Below are 19,647 nucleotides of genomic sequence, written 5' to 3'. Positions count from 1 at the left end.
GTATTGTGCTAGTCGATTGTTACAATCTTCTGTTTGGCGCTTATTCTCTGCAGCATTTACATGCAGATGTGTCCATGGTATTGGACTGTGCAGGTCTGATGTAATGATGTCCATCACAATAATGAACAGCAGTGGTGATAAGGCAGGGCCTTGGTGGAATTCTGCAGTTACGCGGAAGTCATCAGACGCTCTTGCGGCAGCTTGAATATAACTCCTTGGATCTACATAGATCAATTATACCCTCTCAACTAGGTGCTCCATAATGCCATGTTCTTGTAGCGCTGACTGATTAGGTTATGATATACCGGATGGAAGTCCTTCTCAGGGTCCAGAAAGTCGTGATGAAGCCTCTTATTCTTTTCGCAGTGCCTCGCACGTAACAGCACTGCAACGTGGGTTGCTCCTGTTGTGCCACAATTGTACACAAATCCAGCTTGGCTTGTTGTGTGTTTGTTTACATTGCTAATCCTTTTGTCGAAGATTTGTTCGAAATCTCTCACTGCGTGGCTCAGAAGTATGATCGGACGGTAATTAGAAAAGTCGGCCGGGCTTCCCTTTTTTCAATGGATACTCCGTCGTCAATCTGTTGGATTTTGACCTTCTTTGATGATCTGTTTGAAAAGCTTCCTTCAGCCACCGTGCTGCATCCACCCATTCAGAGAAACAAAACTCTGCCGGAAGATAATCAGGACAGATGGCTTTCCCTGGTGTCATTTCTTTCAGCATAGCCTGGACTTCGGTGACGTCAATTTCCTACATTGGACCTTCAACAGAGGAGGTGATTGGGATTGGTAGATACTGAAATTCCACGATTGAAAGTTTGTCAAAGAAGTTCCGCCATTGTACTCGCGCTTCCCGCCAGTCGAGTAGTAAACAGTCTGTTTCGTCATTGATGATGTAAAACGTTGTACTTCTTCCGTTTAGCGATGCCTCGATTTGACTAGCCATTAAGTATTCCGCTCGTTTTCGCGCATGTCAGGTTTCATATACAGACCTGCTTACCGGTTTGTTTTTATTACATCAACAACCTCTTTCACTTTAATACTGGCTGCTTTGTAGGCATTCCAACGAGCAAAAAACACGTGGTAGGCCTACAGCTGTTTATTTAACCGTACAGCATATTTAACATCGTCATTCCGAAGCCACGTGTCATAGTTAATCCTTCATTTTCGTCGCCCTGACTGAGTTGTTTCAAGAATGGAGCGTGCGGCGCCTTTCAGTTTAATCCAACTCACTTCAACTATGGTGATTCGTGGCACTGTAACGTTTGCAACAACGGTGGGCTGCTTCTTCAGGCGCCACCGTTTGATCCCATTTGGTCCATTTCCTGCGAAGTATTGAACTCTTGGTGACTTTATCCGCAGCTCACAGATGAGTCGTCTATGTTGCATCGCAACGGTTTCGTAAGGAACAACTGTTGTCTCTAGAACATCTTTGAGATTCCTTCGTCTCACAAGGAAGTAGTCAATGTGAGTTGGATGGGAGTCACTGTTGTACGTGACTAGGTGAATATCACGCTTTTTGGACCGTGTGTTCGCGATGATCAGTTTCTGCATAATCGGGCATTTGTTGGCCATTGTCGTTCCTCTGAACATATCCATGAACGCCATGGACTGTGTGTAATTCTTTCCTCTGTCACCGGCATCGATAACATAGTAAGCGGTCTTATTGTCAGGCAGTGCCCTGAAGCGATCTTTGCTTTCCGTGCTAACACTATTAGTTGTTCTTCGGCTTCCATTGTACATGAGTTAGTAATCGCACCCCGCTTCGCATGACTTTTCTCCACTACATATTTTTTCCTGCACCTCGCATATGCCTATATGCCTTCTCTCATATGCTGTGGTTAATTTGCTACTTCATACAGGCATAGTTGAGTGATGGGATACAGAATGGGGATACTCGCTTGCCTAGCCGTCACAGCCCACGCGACGGTAACCCTTGCATACGTTTCATGCTTACTGGGCGCTGCCAAAGCGCGTCTCTTACAGAGGACGCCCTAAAATTGGCTCTGATTACATGAGGCATATTTCTGTAAACATGTGACAGTATTATTTTACGGCCGGCGTGTATGGAAGTATTTTAGAGCTCATGACAGCAGGTAGTTACGCCGCTCCGGACATGGGGAACAGACGCCTTTTGCAGCCCCTCCGCTAAAAATAAAACGTTACGCTCCTTGCTGCATTAACTTTCAGAAAGGTAGAGTACCTCTTCTGCCAACTGCTCCGTACCGAACGTCTCCATCTCCGCCAAAATTTCCATTAAAGACTTTGTGTGTGTTTACTCCGCGAGAGCTATGATATTTAGCTCAAGTCTGCCGGCAGACCAGTGGGCAACCTTTATACGTCACCTGGGACGTGCCACATGTTAGAACAATATAGCTGATTCGTGGAGAATATTTATCAACGCAAATTGAAATACCATTTTACTGAAAAAGTAATTGTAAACCTGATAAATCACTAGTCACAAACATCGCGTAATCACGTAAAGAAGAATGGCCACAGCCTTTTGCACCTTTTGCTTGGCGTGATATGCCTCAAAACGTATGACATACAATCCAGTGTCACGGTAGAGTAAAGTTACTCTTGCTATACCCTGTTTAAATTGCAAGTTAATCAGCTGAAAGTGCTAATCCGTATTAAAAAAGTGATATATTTAAGTGCCTTCTTCTTTGAAAAATAATCATCATGTCGGTAAAGGAAGTAGCTAAGAAGATATCGGCTTTCGAAGATAGCATGAAAGACTTTCAAGCTCGCCTAGACTCAGCAGTCAGTGCCGCTAACCCACCGAACGTGCTTCAAGCGCTTGGTGCCGAGTTCCAGGAATTCAAGAAACAGGCCAGCGAGGACATCTCCATGCTTAAAGGGGAGTTGAAGGCTCTTGAAGATCGGCTCCAGAAACAAGACGACGCGTTGGACGAGGCCGAACAGTACAGTCGCCGGAACTGCCTATTATTGCATGGTGACCCGGAACAGCCGTCCGAGGACGTCTACATTAAAATGCTGGACACACTGAAAAATAAACTTTCGGTTGAACTTTCAATTCTTGATGTGGATCGCTGCCACAGGCTAGGCCGCCGAAATAGAACGTCTGCCGAAGTGGTCTCACAGGGAAATCGGCCTATAATTATAAAGTTCCTACGATTCCATGATCGGGATCGAGTGTGGCGCGCAAAGCGAGCTCTGAAGGGCAGTGGGCTCATGCTAACTGAGTCCCTCACAAGTGCGAGAAAGCATATACTTAATCAGGCAAGGGATTTATGGGGACTGCAGAAATGCTGGACTCAAGATGGACGCATTTGTGTATTAAGAGAAGATGGAACCAAATCTCAGATATCCACGATGGCACAGTTAAAAAACATTGCAGGGAGTAGGATGAACTCGTGAAATTAAGAGAAAGAAATTATGTGTGTAGTACCGATTATTAATCTATATTTGTGTGTGTGTATGTGTGTGCTTGTGAAAGTCAGTGAATCTACTCACCAGATTGCTGGGGTAAGCTTATTTTACATCTTACTTAACTTTTGTTTTTCATACTGCTTACTTTCATATGATTGTTGACCAGTATAACGGTAATACTATTGACCTGCATTCCTCTCCACAGCCCTCACCCTCCCCTTCTCTTTCGTCCCTACCACCTTCAACAGGACTTGTGTTGCAAGAGCAGCTCAGTAGCCACCCGCGATCGTTACATTGTTGCCACCTAAATGTCCAGTCATTATTAGCTCATATGGAGGAGGTTGTGGTAGCAGGTAGGGACCCTCTTCGGAGGCAGCCCTACCCAGGGAGTGGCGCCCCTGCCTATGTGAGTCCCAGAGCACACTGACCCGGTGTGTAACATCTGGTATGGGTCCCAGCTCAGGGTTACGAGTGAAGACCTCAACGGCATCTACGGCGGAGAAGGTAGACTTCGGTACGGCGGAGATGGCGGAAGGGGCATACCCGTAGCGTCTGTACTCCAGAGGAGCGGCTACGAAAGGCGTCTGTCTCCATGTTAGGGGCGGCCTAATTTTGAACCTGGCAGTAGGTATAAAATGCCTTTGGGTGTGGCGAGCCCATCGTAACAATAGCCTATATGGATAAAGCAAATATGGTGCCTCGGAAAAGGTTAGGGCGTCCCCTGCTAAAAGCGACGCGCAGCTCTTCAGGTGCTGGGGGAACTGTGAAAAATGGGCAACCAGCACCAAACTACATCAAAATTGCAACAATTAACGTACAGACACTGACGGGAAAGACAGAAGAACTGGTGGACTTCATGATAGAAAAAGATATAGCCATACTTGGACTGTGCGAGACCAAGAAGAGAGGTACAGGGGAGATCCCTCTGAGAGAAGGATACAGGCTGTATTACAGCGGAGGACCTGAAGCAAAAAATGGAGTGGCCATCATACTTAGAAGAGAAATCCAAGAATATCTGGAATATACAAAGTACGTCAGCGATAGGATGATGATGATGAGACTCCAGTTTGAAAATGGCGTGAAAGATCTATTTCAGTTGTATGCCCCACAAACGGGTTGCATAGATGAACATCTAGAGGACTTCTTAGAGGAAGTGGAGAGACAGATAGAAGATAAGGAAGTACTATTGATGGGAGATCTAAATGCACAAGTTGGAGTGGAAAGACAAGGAAAGGAAGATGTTGTAGGGCCCTTTGGATATGGAAATGTAAATCCAGAAGGCGAGTTGTTGGTGGATTTTTGCATGAGGAATCAAATGATTGTTGGAAACACCTGGTTTAGGAAGAAGAACAGTCAGAAGATTACAAGGTATGGCTGGGGAGACAGACGAACAAAGACCATGATTGATTATATAATCGTAGAGAAAGAACACCGGAAGAACCTTGTAGATGTAACAGCCATGCCTGAAGAAGCCTTTGGTGGAGATCATAGAGTTGTGATAGGAAAATTGAAAGTTGGAAAGATTGAAAAACCCCAATTAAGAAGAGAGAAAAGAATTAAAGTATGGAAGTTGAAGGAGAAAAGCGTACAAGAAGAATTTCAAAGGGAAATAATACTCTTGGTACCCAGGACAGAGGTGGGGAATGTTGAAGAGGAATGGAAAAGATTTAAGGAAGCACTAGTTGGATGTGCAGAAAAGGTGTGTGGTAGAACATCAGGAAATGTGAAAGACAAAGAAACACACTGGTGGAATGATAGGGTAAAGATTAAAGTGAAGGAAAAGAAAATGGCATGGAAGGCATGGAAAACATCTAAGACTGAAGAAAGTAGAAGAAAATATGTGGAGGCAAAGAATTTGGCCAAGAAAGTAGTGGAGGAAGAAAAGAGGAAAAGCTGGGCCTTATTCACACAGAAATTGAGAGATGATACGCAGGGCAGCAAGAAATTACTGTATGGTATCTTAAGAAACAAAAAGAGAGATCAAGTAAACACCAGATTTGTGAAGGATGAAGGTGGCATAATTTTAACAAAGCCGGAAGAAATAAGAAATAGATGGAGAGAGTATTTTCAGAAGCTGCTGAACATAAGAACGGATGACAGTCATTCAATGGACGACCAGGAAAGACAATTAGTTGACGAAGAAATGGATAAAGAAATTACAATGAATGAAATTGAAATGGCAGTAAGAAAGATGAAGAATGGAAAAGCTGCTGGAATAGATGAAATTTCAGTGGAGATGATAAAGGCAGCTGGAGCTGTAGGCCTGCAGTGGACATATCGGGTTCTCAGGAATGTCTGGGAGAATAAGGAGGTCCCTGACGATTGGCAAAAAGGAATAATCATCCCAATTTTCAAGAAAGGTGATAAGAAAGTTTTGAAGAACTACAGGGGAATTACTCTAATATCCCATGTTGCTAAGATAATGGAAAGAATACTGGAAAGTAGAATAAGGTTGAGGGTTGAGAAGCAGATACAGGAAAATCAGTTTGGTTTCAGAAGTGGAAGATCAACAATAGAGCCCATTTTCATTATGAGACAACTAATGGAAAAGCATTGGGAGTACGGGAATGATATGGTGATGACATTCATTGATATTGAAAAGGCATATGACAGTGTCCCTAGGACGAAAGTTTGGGACAGTCTGGTGCAAAAAGGAATTGGACAGGGATTAATAAAAATGATCATGGCATTGTATAAGGAATGTTGTAGTTGCGTGCAAACACAAGTTGGCAGGACAAGTTGGTTCAAAATAACTAGTGGGCTGAGACAGGGAAGTGTTCTATCACCAATCCTGTTTACAATAGTAATGGATGACATCATGAGAACAGCAAAAGCAGCATATAGAGGAAGAGAAATGAACATGATGTTATTTGCAGATGATATTGTGATTTGGGGAGAAGACGACAGGAAGGTTCAAGAACAGTTGAATGTGGTGAATGGGAAGATTGAAGAATGTGGATTGAAAATAAGTGTAGAAAAGAGTAAAACTCTTGTTATGACGAGAGGGGAGAAAGAAGGGAAAGGTCAGATTAGACTTGCAGACAAGCCCCTGGAAGTAGTGGAAACGTTTAAATACCTGGGGAGTGAATTAATGGAGAATGCTCGACTGGATGCTGAGATTAGTAAAAAGATTCAAGCTGGAAGTTGTTTCTATCATAGTGTAAGAAATATGTTATGGGTCAAAGATGTGCCAATGGAAGCAAAGGATACTATGTACAAGATGTATTACGTACCCATAACAACTTACGGAGCAGAAACTTGGACAATGACAAAGAAGGATGAGAGTCGAATACAGGCAGCCGAAATTAAATTCTTGAGGAGTATGATACAGAAGTGTAGACGAGACAAAATAAGGAACGAGAAAATCCGGGAAGAAATTGGAGTGGAAAAAATGAATGATAGAATAGAGAAGAGCCGACTAAGATGGTTTGGGCACATAAAGCGAATGAGCGACGAAAGAATGCCAAAAAAGGTGATGGAAATGCAAATCCAAGGAAGGAGAGGCCGTGGACGACCACGATTGAGATGGAAGGATACCATCCAACGCAGCATTATAGAAAGAAACCTGGACTGGGACACAGTGTTGGAGGAGGAGTGGTGGAAAGACCGAAGAAAGTGGAGAGGAACCATATTTGCCCCTTCCCGGCTACAGCTGGATAAAGGGAAATGATGATGATGATGATGATGGAGGAGGTACAGGCTATTTTTGAAGTGAACAATGTACATATTATTGGAATCAGTGAAAGCTGGATGCGTACAGACATGCCGTCATCGGCAGCTAACCTTGACAGATACTCAATATTACGCCATGACCGCATTGACAAAATAGGCGGTGGACTTCTACTTTATTACAGAAATGACCTGAAATGTAAGATAATTTTCCACTTCTGACCCACGACTTACACTGCGACCGGAATTTATGTTTGTAGAATTAGACTGCCATAAAAAGATATTGATAGGGATTGTATACAAGCCGCCTAAAATAAGACAGACTGATGATTTTGAAGAGGCATTAGCAAATCTTATCTCGGCATACGATGACATTATAATCATGGGCGACTTTAACACTGACCTTTTGAAGCAGACTAGTGACGCGAACAATCTACTGAATTTATTTATCGCTACAAACATGACAATTTTACCCCTCAACGCTACTAATCATGTTCATTACTCTGACCGCACAAGTCATACCTTAATTGATCTTCTTGTGACAAATCAACCTCAAAAAGTAATTAAGCACGGACAGATCCCTGCTCCTGGCATCTCTTCGCATGACCTACTGTACGTGTGTTATTCTACTCGAATACCTAAGTACAAACCACGCTACATTACAATACGGGACTTACGACATATGGACCGGAATAAACTACGCTACGATTCATATAATTTGCCTTGGGATAGTATACGTAATTTTCAGAACATTAACTCTAAAATAAACAAATTCAATTCACTCGTACTGGAAATATTTGACAAGCACGCACCAAAGAAACAGGTAAGAATCACCCGCCATTCTTCTGCTTGGCTAACGGCCGAGATAAGATCTGCTGTGACCAGTCGTGACAAACTGTACAGACAATACAGACGCATGACACAGATGATTTCCAGCAATACAAGATTCTGAGAAACAGAACAAAGCAGTTAATTAGGAATGCTAAATATAAATACTTTCAGGAACTGATGAACAATAACAGCCCCAGACAAAAATGGAATAAATTACGCACGTTAGGTATAGGTAAAGCCGTAGAGCAACATGTGCCAAGCATATCGCTAGATGTTTTAAATGATCATTTCGCACGGCCAAGAATAGCCTCTACCTCCTTCCCAGAAAATTCACAACCCTTGTTACAAGAGCAGCCTGTGTATGAGCAATTCTCTTTTAGAAATGTCAGCTCGAATGAAGTTAAACGTGTGATATACGCTATAACATCTAATGCCACAGGTAATGATGACATTCCTATATCGCTTATTAAGGATATTTTAGGAGCTGTTCTGCCAATACTAACTCATATATTTAACTACTGCCTGACAAACGGAGTTTTCCCAGATGTTTGGAAAGATGCACTAATTAGACCCATCCCGAAGAGCTCCAAGTTGGATTCTCCTTCAGATTATCGTCCAGTATCCATTCTACCACCCTTATCCAAGGTGCTTGAACGTCTAGTTCATACACAAGTTACTGAATACCTTACCAAGCATTCCCTCTTGAATCCCTTTCAATCCGGCTTCAGGAAAGGACATAGCACTGCGACAGCTTTACTACGAGTGACAGATGATATCAGACGTGCAATAGACCAACGGGACGTGACTGTATTGACATTATTAGATCTCAGTAGTGCCTTCGACACTGTTAATCCTCAGTTACTACTGCAGAAACTTCGAGAGCTAAATTTTAACAGTGTATCACTTCGTTTCTTTTTATCTTTTCTTGAAAATCGCCGGCAACGTGTAACAGTTGGAAATTTGAGTTCAGGATGGCACAGGAAGACCCTCGGCGCCCCTCAGGGGTCGGTTCTTGGACCACTGCTATTTATCATCCAAATTAATGATATATCAAAAGCTCTTAAATTCTGCAAATTGCAAGTGTACGCGGATGATATACAGATTTACTATCATTCAAAACCGAGTGATATTGATACTGCAATTACTAAAATAAATTCTGACCTTCAACATCTTAGTGACTATGCAAATAAAAACAGTTTATTAATGAATCCAAATAAGACTCAAGTTATTATTATCGGTACCAGTAAAAACCTTTATTCCCTCAAGCAACAGAACATCCCCCCAATAATTTTAAACAATAAAATCATACTCTACTCTACTTCAGTGACCAACTTAGGAATTATCATGACTGAGACTCTAAACTGGACTCAACAGGTGATAAGCACATGCAATAAAGTACATAAAAGCTTATATCCCCTGAAACGGTTCGCTAACATATTCTCTGTTCGACTTCAAGTAGAAATAATTCGCTCTCATATACTACCTATATTTGACTACTGTGACACTGTGTTGACTGGAATAACCTGGGACAGTAACAAGAAACTGGACCGGAGCCTGAACAGCTGCATAAGATATATCTTTAATCTGCAATATGATGCTCATATATCACCTTATTATAAGGAGCTGTCGTGGCTTCGAGTGCACCAGCGCCGTGAACTTCACATGCTATCGCTTCAGCACAAAGTTCTTTCCACTAATACTCCCGACTATCTGTCTTCATCTTTTTCTTACATCTCGTCCTATCATGAACACAATACAAGATCTGGTTCCTCTCTTGCCATACCTATAAACCGTACTGCTGTGTACAGCCGCTCCTTCATAATCTCTGTGTCTAGGTCATCGAATTCGCTACCTGCGAACATTAGAGAAAATCCTTCTCATCGCAAGTTTAAAGTGGCTTGCCGGGAGCATTTGCTGGGTAGATCCCGCTGACTTGCTGGATAATTGTTGAGCGAATGAAGGAATGAATGGGATGAATGAATGGATTACTGCAGTTAAATAATTTAAGTGTACGTTATTTTGTGTATTTTATAATTAAGGATTCTTCCATCATTATTATTATTATTATTATTATTATTATTATTATTATTATTATTATTATTATTATTATTATTATTATTATTATTATTATTGCTATTAGTATTATTTGTATTATTTGTATTCGAAATTATAAGTTATGTATATGTATACTCATCTAGTGGTTAAGTGTAAGAGAGGTCCTTGAGCCCTAACTTCGCCACCAATAAAGGCATTATCTAATCTATCTATCTATTATCTGCCCCCTGTTGCCTAGTGGTGTCAACATCAATATCCTGTATGATGACCGACAGGTCTAGCCTGTCGTATCTGGAATCAATGTCCCCGTTTTATTTGTCCACTTTTTTCTCCTAAGAGTGCAAAACAACGCGTGGTCGAGCATCCCATTACTTTGCTTGTGAGGAAGTTATGCATTCGACTGGGTCATGTGAATTCAGTCCATACACCATGAATTGAGAAGTAGCAGTTCATGTTACGATATATTATGGCCTGCGTGATCGACTTTTCCCATATGTCTGTTGTAAGCGGATCTCACGTTTAACCAAGAAATTTGTATTTCTCACACTTCTTTCATAGAATATGTAGAACCACTCTGCGGCGGGAAGACAGGCACAGACTTGGATGCTATCAAACTATGTTATCAATACACTAAAGATATTCACGTTGTCCGCGATCTTTTGAAATAAAAGGAATCTTATTCCTTCCCTTATGTAGGAGCAATATCCGTTACGGTGCAATTCGACGTCCTGTCATCGCGAATTTTGGCTCAAGCCTTGATTTTCATGCTCCTTGTAGCCGCAGTGTTACAGGAACACTTGTAAGAATATTCAAACATAATAACTTGAATATGGTTTCAAATTCAGGATAGGAAGAACATTGTAATAAAACACTACCAAAGCCATATTCATTGTTGACTGCATAATGTCTATGACAACAGTATCTGGAAGAGAAAAGAAAGCGTCAGTGTTAGGGAAAGGGCTGTCATATGATAGTTATATTTCATCTTTCGCAGTATTTCATCAGGATGAGTGGTTTCCATGTTGCATGTGGCCTCTGTTAAAGACAGCATGTAAGACGTAGACTGATGTAATACATGGTAGTAAGTATGAACTTCCTTGTGTAAATCTACCGCCCTATATGTGGGTAGGCTCTGTTTGATTGCATGTCAGTGCTAGGTAATTAGAAATAACCACACTGTGCCGTAATAGACTGCTACACTGATCTGATAATAATGTACAAATTCATAATGTATGTTTTTCGTGACAGTAAATAACATTCATAGTAGATTAGCCATTGTACAGCAGATCGCGCTGATTGTTGGCAAACAATGTTCTCAACTTTATTAAATCTACAACACTGAGATTCTCTCAAACACCCGCAACAACAAGGGCTTTTACAAAAATTATTACTTGCCTGCCACAAAGTCCAGAGCACTTGAACAAGTTCAAAACTCCTTAGAATATGCCGTCTTTATATAGGAGAATAAACATATACGGATTTCAGTAGATAAATGTGTGCCGGATTAGTTTGTATTACTCCTTTTAGACTATACCACTTCTCATGCATTCTTTAAATGGGGCCGTACTTGAATTTGTACATTCCTAAATCGTAGGAATTTTCTTGCGCGTGATTCGAGAGAAAGGACGCAACACATCCACGTAACATTTGTGAGATTTTTAAATTTAAATCTGCACTCTGAATATGATCTCAGGTGATATTTACCATAGGAATGTGGGGCATGTGTAATGAAATTCTCTGCATGGGATATCAGTGAGTGGAATGTTCAGTAGCTTCTCCTTTGTGTGAGAGTTCTGGTTGAGTTTTCTGTTGAACTATTCGTCACATGGTTTTAATTTTTCACTGTAGATCGAGGGCCGAGGTGAGCTATGCAGATCATGAACTTCCGGAAGGCAGAGCACCTAGCTTTAGGTGCAATGTGTGTGGCAAGTTATGCAGCACAAGATTCCGCCTTTCAAGACATATACAAAATCACACGAACATTAAGGAACATTGGTGTAATATATGTGGTAAGTCGTTCAGCAAGAAATCCTACCTAGATTCTCACTTGCGTATACACACAGGCGAGAAGCAATTCTGTTGCAATGTCTGCAGCAAGTCATTTAGTAGGAAATTCCACTTGGCACGTCACCTGAAAATTCACATGGGTGAAAAGCCACACGGTTGCCATATATGTGGGAAATCCTTCTCCCAATTAGAAGAACTAAGAGCCCACAATCGGACTCACAGGGGTAAAATGACGTACCGTTGTAATGTCTGTTGCAAATCGTTCAGCAGGAAATCACACCTAGATTATCATTATGGGATACACGCGGGCAAGAAGCCATACTCTTGCAATATATGTAGGAAGCAGTTCATAGACAATAGTAGACTTACAAGACATATGCGGACTCATACTGACCTTAAGTCTTACTTCTGTAATGTCTGTGGCAAATCATTCAGGAGACAATACGGGCTAACGGATCATATGTTGGCTCATACGGGAGATAGGAGCCACAAATGCAATGTCTGTGGCAGGTTATTCAGTAGGAAATGCCATCTGACACGTCACATGAAAACTCACACTGGCATCAGGCCGCACAGGTGTAATGTATGTGGGAAATCCTTCATTCAAAAAGAGAACATGACCGCTCATATGCGGACTCACAGAGCTCACATGCCCCGCAAGTGCCAAGTCTGTGGCATATCCTTCAGCACAATATCTTACAAAGCTTGTCGCGTTCGGTGTCATACTGGCGGAAAACCATTCTGCTGCAGTGCCTGTGGGAAGCTTTATAAGCACATATGTAGACTTTCGATACAAATACGGACTGACAAAGGCGGGAGGCCATACTATTGTAATGTTTGTGGCAAAGCTTTCAGCGAGAAGGGAGGTCTAATATGTCATCTACGGACTCACACGGGTTATAAGCCATATTCCTGCATTGAGTGTGGAACGTTATTCACGACGAAATCCCATGTAGTTGCTCACAAGCGAACTCATATAGGCGTAAAGCAATTCTCCTGTAGTGTTTGTGGCAAGTCATTCGGCCGGAGAAGCCATTTGGCACTCCATATAATCTCACACACCGGAGACCGGCCGCATGGGTGCAATGTATGTGGCAAGTCATTCAGCATGAAATCTAGCTTAGAAATTCATATGCGTACTCACACAGGTGAGAAGCCATTCTCCTGCAATGTCTGTAGTAAGTCTTACCGTGTGCAATCCAACTTTGCACGTCATATGCGGACTCACACAGGAGTCACGCCCTTCGGTTGCAATTTCTGTGGGAAGTCGTTCAGCAGGAAATGCCTTTTGGTACGTCACATTCAGACTCATCGGGAGAATAGCCACACCAAACAGTATCACTAATAAGCACCTTTCCGCAAGAAACGCACTTTTTAAAAGCATACTGGCGAGAAGCCATACTACTGAAATGTGTGTGTGGCAAATATTCATCCAGAAAATCCAACTTACTGTTCAGATCCGAACACATACGAGAGTGAAGGCAGACGAGTTCTCAGTAATGCGATAAAAATTTTATAGTGTCATGTGACTTAACGATGCACATGTAAACCACACTGGAGAGTTGCCGCACTGTGCCGTGTTTTATGGCAAATCTTCGTTCGCAGCACCCCGCTGTCGGTGCACACGAGCGAGATGGCGCACGAGCGTCACGTCTCGCCAGAATGAAGCCGCACGTGATTTAATAATAATGTGATCTACTGCACGAGAGTTCGGAGTTCCACAGGAAAATCTCCAATTCTTGAGATGTAGCCAAGCACATGCGATCGTACACAGTAGAGAAGTAATAAGTTCTTCAGCCACAATTGCACCTTCTCGGCCTACCTCATGTTGTACACCGGTGAGCGGTCCATCCCTTTGTTTTCATCCTGGGTTTTTAGCAAAATGATGTTTGTTCACCAACATTCTAATTTCTAATTTCATGTGGAATACTGTTTCCTTGAAGTCTTTTCAGTATATTTAATCCAATTATTCTTGACCTTTTGGTGAAGAGGCATAATTACATATGTTTTTAGTTTGCCTTTCATCATCCATTCTTTGAATATGTTCATAAAATTTCACCGCCTTTGTCCAATTGTGTCCGATATTTTCTATATATCTCGGTATAAATCCTGAGACCTCCTATTTATCCACACCCCTTCTATGCATACTGGGCCAAAGATGTCCCTCAGGACCTTTCCTTTTAGTTGTTCGATATATTTAGATAGTGATCTTTCTCCAGTGATCAAGTTTTGTGACATGTGTGATGCTTCAGACGTAATTACGGTGTTATGATATTTTAATTTAGAGTTCCGTGATATTGATTTTTTGTACCTTTTCCATGTGATAATATGACCTTGTAACTTAGAAATCTCTTTCTGTTTTCTTCATGATTTAATGCGGATTGCTTGATAATTTTCCGAAGTATTCGAAATTATTTACCTGATAATTCTGCCAAACTGCGTTACCAGGTTTTGTTTGTACGAGGGCGAGTCAATAAATAAGTCACAAAACTGAATTGAGGCAAGAAATAATCAAAGTAACTTTCTAATATTTATTTCACTTTTACGCACATTCACCCTGTACATTCAGGCACTTATTCCATCTCTTTACAAGTCCTTGAAAGCCATCAGCAAAGAAGTCCTTTGGTTGCTGTCCCAGCCAACGTGTAACCACACAGATTGCACTCGTCGCCCATAACAGCCTCTCCTTCCTCTGTGTACCGAGTGAGATGCTGCAAGGACCGACCCATTCTGTTCTGTTTGTGTTGCTCAGTCAACTAGCAGCGCACCCACCGTGCACAAACTTTACGAAACTGCAACTGCTCATGCACGATGTTCCATGCGGTTCCATGTGAACAGCCTACAGCACGCGCTATGTCATCAGTCGTCACTCGCCGGTCATTACGGATTAGTTGATCCACACGCTGCAATGTGGTTGTAGTTGACGTCTCCGCAGGACGACCAGGTCGCTCCCCATCTCTGGTGATTTACCTTCCATGGTTAAACTTCTGGATCCAAATGAACGTAGCTTTCTGTAAGAAGCAGTTTTGACCAAAGACGGGATGTATTTCGCGATGCACTTCTTCTGTGGACAGTCATTTGGCCCACAAAGAACGCACACCTGCACGCTGTTCTTTTCGTGTACAGTCATGCAACACATGTGCCATCGTGCACTAACAGCCTCTGACTGACTGAGTGCCTGCGAGATGTCGTACGACAAGCATACATATGCTGCCATCTGGTGGCAAAACTTGCGCGCGTATTTTCAAATGGTATAAGGCACACACATGTTTGCGGCTTATTTATTGACTCACCCTCGTATAAGTGCGGAGTAGGTACTTCCGTGTATCGGGTTTTCTGATATGAGGTTTGGATTCGTTTTAGATGGAATTTCATGAAGATTTTCCAGGGACTGAATTTATTCTTGCCTATTGTTGGATAGAATGACTGGATAATATGTGAAGGCCAAATATTTGACATGAATTTTAACATTAACTAGCTTGCCAGAAAATGACTTGAGGCAACCTCTAATGCTAAATACCATAGTTATACTGCTGAGATAGATTAAAATCGAACTCTCCCCTGTCTTCAACTTACTTGCGTGATGGAATCAATTATTATTGTTATTAGTGTGAGGTCATTAATGTAAATATTAATTGATTTAATGATGTAGTCATACGCCAAATAAATATTTATTATTACTATTATTAACATTTACAAATTACAAGTTGACCAAAACTTTTCAATTTGCATATTGTAGCGGGAAATGATTATGGGGCCAGAGCATGGGAAGGATCTCAGGTTGTGTGCGGTTACTATTGGAGCAGTTACAGAGAAGGATAATTTCGCAGGCCGAATAATAGATGGTAACTAAAATTTTTGACTATATTTATTGATATCCTCAAGTAAATCACCCTGCTGTTGATTTATCAAAATTGAATTTTCAATCAATCCTTTCAGAATGCTAAAATAAAATATATGCGCTGTTATATTGTGAGACATCCACTTGATGTTAATAATGTCCAAAATGAGCATCAATTTTCTTAGATCTCAAACACCCTACAGTTCATCTAGGATCTCTTATATAGATTCAACTTCAAAATAACACTTTGTACATAGAATTTCATTTAACCAAATTTCTAGATTGCATAGAAATTAAGTCCATCACTTGTGATGCAAACCTAAATTTTTTCTAAGATTATTAAACATAACATTAACTCACACTTCCTTTAACAATCTGATAGTTCAAATAAAAATTTTATATCACTTGCAGTTCATCTAAACCAATTATATCAGACGGTAAAATAGTGTACTTGTTTTATGGCAAGCCCTATAGTTCATCTAAGGAAAATGACTTCAATTTACACAAACTTTGAAGAGAAATCTACAGTTCAAAATAAGACCTGAAGTCTAATAACTTCCTACAATTATTATAAAGAGTAGGATCAGAATCCACAGGAAGCACTTCTCCTGTGACGAATGTGGCACTGTTACTGATTGAGTGCTTTATTAAAAAGTCAGTTAGTGTCTAAGTGTAATTACTTACTCAGAAATATATGAAACACACTTATATCACCTGTAATCCGCTCATAAGGATAGATGAAGTACTCTCCTGCGGCTTGGCGACTGGAACTTTCTGCAGCGTGCAGCCCGAACTCGAACTCGGCACCAGCAGCGTTACACGTTCCATCCCATGAAGACACGACGCTATCATCCCTCGCAGAAACCACGATCAATCTCTCGCTGAATACCACTGATATTCCACGAAGAAACCACGATTAATCCCACGCTGGAGATGACGTTCTACGTACTGTAGTATCACGAATCTTTGCCAAGATTTCCGATGTTCTTTTAAAGAGAAATGTTGAAACACAGGAAGTTCAATTGGCACAATACAACGAGCTGTAGGACTCTTAATTATCATTAATGAGTTGTATGTTACACTGACATGGGTCTTAATGCACAGTTTGCACTCGCACTTTTGTTCTACGATATTAAATACGTGACTCGGAATATCACAGTCTATGCTACAGTTGGAACCATAAGTCAAGTTAATGCAGTAAAGACCTGAGGTCCTTTTCAAAATGGAAAGCACAGTCTTTTACTCACAGTTTATAAAACATGAATTGAACACTATCACAATCCATAATAATCACTGATTATGTCTTAAATTCAATCGTAGAATAACTATCACGGTCCGTGAAAAACTTGTGAAAATGCAATTAATATCACTCCTATAACAGTCTCTTGAATACTAATGTTCACAGCTTAAGAGGTTTTTATGTATGAGTTTGCATGACACATGTTCGTATGACCTAATATTGCCATAAAATGTCACATTTATTCCTATTAATTATTGAATATTTGAGTGGAATGGTATTTCAAACAGTTCACAATCGTAATTGTATACTAGAAATGCGCCTCAGAATTAATGTTGTCATAAACTGAAAGTTCAGTTTATCACGCACAATATCCTAGTATGCTCTCAACGTCACTGATCACGACAAAGTTAAAAATTATGAGAGATTAACGAAGTCCACAATACCGCCGAATGGTAAATTAAACTCTGGTATTCTCAATTATACTTCAATGCACAGTCTCTATCGTAAATCCACTTAGTTAAGACACTCTAAATCTTATACAACGAAAACTCAGTTTGAGAAAACTTTACAACATTTAACACGTCACGACGCGGTTGAGACTTCACTTACTACGACCCCGCACAAATTCAAAGTTCTAGAACATAACTTTCATATCTCTCGCGAAGCGCAACGGAGCATAATGACGTCTAGTCATGATCGAGTTGTAGAGTTTAAGACACACTGACTGTACCCTCGGGTCGGCGACCTATTTATATGCGGATTAATCGCAAATTTGCAACGTCGTACATTTAAAATTTGAGCTACAAGTTGGTGTTAGTCTCATATTATCTGTCAAGTCGTTGAGAAGTATAAAAATTATTTCGAGACGTTTCTACAGAGGGTGAGATACATGTGGCGCTGACGTCACTCTACTGATTCTACGTCTGTGAACATGAAATCTCGCAAATTAACGTACTTAAAATTCTTTGGAATTTCACTGCTCTACTGCAAACATGTTCTTAATTACGTCTCAACGAATTCGATGAGGAATGCACTAAATTTAACGTCCCAAGCCGAAGAAAAGTTTACGAAATTTTTGTTATAACTTCTAACACACGCAAGCATCGTACTTCTCGCCTCGTGGGTTCACAACATTGACATTAATAGTTGAAACTGTGATAAACTTCCACTAAACTAATACAAGGTCATATCAGTCCTACACATAGCAAAATACACCGAACTACATTGTAGAAGTTACTGGAGTTAACAGACCTTATTTAACATTTATCAGCTCCCACTTTCTGATCTACGTCGTCCTCTGTATGTATGGATATACTGGTATATTTTCCGCAAGTTTGAATAATAATATTTTGCATTTTGAATATTTTATTTCCATTATTGACTTAATTCTAAGAATCTGAAAAAGAACACAAAATATATACCCTCACAATTTTCTCCGCACGCTAATAATATGCATTCAAGGAACTCACCGAGACTAGAATCTTCGCCGTTCGAAAATCAATTGCATGCATTTAGTGGTTGAAGATCCTCAGTGCTGTTCAACATCCAGATCCCTCCCCGTGATGACAATGAAACTCTCACAATAGAGCTCAATTAATAAGCTACCAGGTACTGTGTTTAGATTTGTGGAGCCTTCCTGCATCAATAAATGAATTTTGTGGTTGGTAATTTCAACATTTATAATACAATATGGGGCTATCCAGGTAGTGTTATATGTCAGATATATGCTGCAATCTGACCGCCGACAGTTCCTTTTCGTACATACATCTTCATTACAGACTGTTATGCCTTTCAGCGTTCAGCCCTCGACCCTGTGTGAATTTACTAAACACATCCACAATCCTCTATTTGCAACTAGTTCTGTGGCTTCGTCTTGGTTTTATAGTCATATCTTTAAATCTTTAGAATCTGAGTTTCTCTTCGAAGAAGATATTTTAAGAAGGCTGAGTGGGGGAAATATATCATTTCACTGGACGAGAACATTCTGAATATAGAGCGTTTTACTGAATCACATACTAATATTGCAAAATGTCGTGAAGCCTTGTTCTCGTATTTCAATTCCCTGAGGCTGCACACTGTATACAGGAACTAGGGGAATATTGTGAAATTATCGTGATCTCTTTGACAATGATCCTTTAATTTCCGAAACCGCCCAAGCTGGGGAAGATCTCTTGAAAGCGATATCTAATAAAAGGAGCGATGGTTGATACTGATCTAAGGAAGAGTAGCCACAATGCCTCGAGGTTCCTTCAGCGTCTTAGTTGTAAACCTAACAGCTAGCGATGGTCATACGAATGTAACATCTAAACATATTGATCGCCACCTCGTTGAAAATGGTAAACCTCATCATCACTTTTCAAAATTTTACTGTCAGAAGAATTAGAGTCTTGTCATCTTATGCGGCTTTTCTGCTTGGCAGCCATTGACTGTTGTAAGAGCGGTAAGCCAGGAGGGATAGACAACATCAGATTACAGCAGATTAACCTCAAACCTACTACGCCGTTGTGTTAACTCCCACATGGCGCGTCCCAGGTGGCGGATAGGGGGAGGCATACCCGGTTTTCCGGCCGACTTGAGCGAAAAAATTATCTCTCGGACCAAACACATAA

This window comes from Anabrus simplex, chromosome X, assembly GCF_040414725.1.
Source record: "Anabrus simplex isolate iqAnaSimp1 chromosome X, ASM4041472v1, whole genome shotgun sequence".
Taxonomy (NCBI): domain Eukaryota; kingdom Metazoa; phylum Arthropoda; class Insecta; order Orthoptera; family Tettigoniidae; genus Anabrus; species Anabrus simplex.
Note: the sequence above shows the minus strand (reverse complement) of the source record.